Below are 2,571 nucleotides of genomic sequence, written 5' to 3'. Positions count from 1 at the left end.
ATTGGATCCTTCTCTCTGATTACGGTTCACTTTCCCTTTACCTACACATACTCCGAATAGTCTGGCATATTCTTTACAGATTCCCCTCTGTCCTCATACACCTGACAACACTGAGATTACCAAACAATTCTTCTTCACCCAAGGGGTTAACTACTGCACTGTAATTTTTTAGTGGCTACTTTTCCTCTTGGTATCGATAGAAGAGACTCTTTAGCTATGGCAAGCAGCTCTTCTAGGAGAAGGACACTCCAAAATCAAACCATTGTTCTCTAGTCTTAGGTAGTCTCATAGCCTCTGTACCATGGTCTTCCACTGTCTTAGGTTAGTCTCTTGCTTGAGGGTACACTCGGACACACTATTCTATCTAATTTCTCTTCTTCCTGCTTTGTTAAAGTTTTTTTTTTAGTTTATACAGGAAATATTCATTTTAATGTTTTTACTGTACCATGGTCTTCCACTGTCTTGGACAAGAGTTCTCTTGCTTGAGGGTACACTCAGACATTCTATTCTATCTTATATCTCTTCCTCTTGTTCTGTTAACGTTTTTATAGTTTATATAGAAGATAATTATTTTAATGCCGTTACTTCTCTTTGAATATTTTATTTTTCCTTGTTTCCTTTCCTCGCTGGCCTATTTTCCATGTTGGAGCCCCTGGGCTTATAGCATCCTGCTTTTCCAACTAGGGTTGTAGCTCAGCAAATAATAATAATAATAATAATAATAATAATGATAATAATAATAATAATAATAATAATAATAATAATAATAATAATAATATCTAGCCAATCATGTAATTATCACTTATCAAAGTAAAGGTTTTAATTACCTTCTAGAGAAAGAAACAGTAATTAATGAAGATCCTGCAAATGTCAGTGAACAGTTGCCATTCACCGAAACCTAATTGTAAAACGGAACCGGTCCGTAAATTGCTATTTAAAGACCACTATGATATTTTAATTACTCTTAGCAGCTGCAACATTCGTTCCTTGGGAAAGCTTTTTCATAATTCAATTTTAGCTGTCGTTCGAAATTGCTCTGTTTCGATTTTATTAGTATTACTAGCTGAGCTATAACCCTACACTGTTAGAAAAAAAAACCGTAATTTTAATCGGAAATTCTCCGTAAAAATATACAGTATTTCAGTAATATACAAGCGACTGTAATTTTATCTTACTTTGTTATCATCTTTTACGGTTTGGTGACCGTAATATTCCTACTTTATGTCAATATATCCGTTTTTAGAACTATAAAAAATCTCGAATAAATGTTATCTGACATTTACCGTTTCCGTAATGCAAATATCAACAGTATAGATTGAAAAGCTGCATGCTACAAGCACTGGTATAAACAGGGAAAGTAACCCAGTGAGTCAAGGAAATAAAGAAATTGATAAATTACATGTAAGTAATGAGTAGAAAATATAAGATATTTTAAGATCAGTAACAATGTTAAAATAGATCTGTCATATAGATTTGAAAAGATACTTATGTCAACCTGCTCATTAGAAAAGCAATTTGCAGCAAATTTGAACTTCTAAAGTTCCACCGATTCCACCGCCAGATGAGAAGATCGTTCCATAATTTGGTCACATCTGGAATAAAATTTCTAGAATACTGTGTAGTTTAGAACCTTATGATGGAGAAGGCATGTCTTGGTATTAACTGCATATCTATACTCGATTTTTTTCAATGAGGCGCATTTGCACTGACTCGCAGCGGGGCCCTTTTAGCTATGAAAAGTTTCCTGCTATCTGATTGGTTAGAATTATCTTGTCCAACCAATCAGCGTTCAGGAAACTTTTCCGAGCTAAAAGGGCACCCCTGCGAGTCGGTGCAGATCTGCCTCACTATAAAGAATTGACTATAGTACTACTGTACGTAAAGGATGGTACAGTCTGAGAAACTGAATGCAATGGATGGTCAGAATTATGAAAAATATTATTGCAACATGCACGAAGAATCAACTGAACGCCGATGTCAGAGATTAATATCATGATCAGGAATGAATTGATAATATTAATATTATTACTAAGCAGAAAGGTGCAAACATACACTTGAAACATGCCTAAAATGCTGATAGCTAATCATGTAGGTTTCTACTGAATAGAAAAACTAAATTTGAAACAAGATGAAACAGAAATTTTAGTGTTTTTGTCATTTATATATATATATATATATATATATATATATATATATATATATGTATGTATGTGTATATATATATATATATATATACACATATATGTGTGTATATATATGTATATATATATATATATATATATATATATATATATATATATATATATACATATATATGTGTGTGTATGCGTGTATATATATGTATATATATATATATATATATATATATATATATATGTGTGTGTGTGTGTGTGTTTATATACGTATATATATGTGTATATATACATATATATATATATATATATATATATATATATGCATATATACACATATATATATAAATATGTATATATACGTATATATATGTGTATATATACATACATACATATATATATATATATATATATATATATATATATATATATATATATA

The sequence above is a fragment of the Palaemon carinicauda genome, chromosome 19, assembly GCF_036898095.1.
Source record: "Palaemon carinicauda isolate YSFRI2023 chromosome 19, ASM3689809v2, whole genome shotgun sequence".
Taxonomy (NCBI): Eukaryota; Metazoa; Arthropoda; class Malacostraca; order Decapoda; family Palaemonidae; genus Palaemon; species Palaemon carinicauda.
This window is presented reverse-complemented; position numbering follows the sequence as displayed.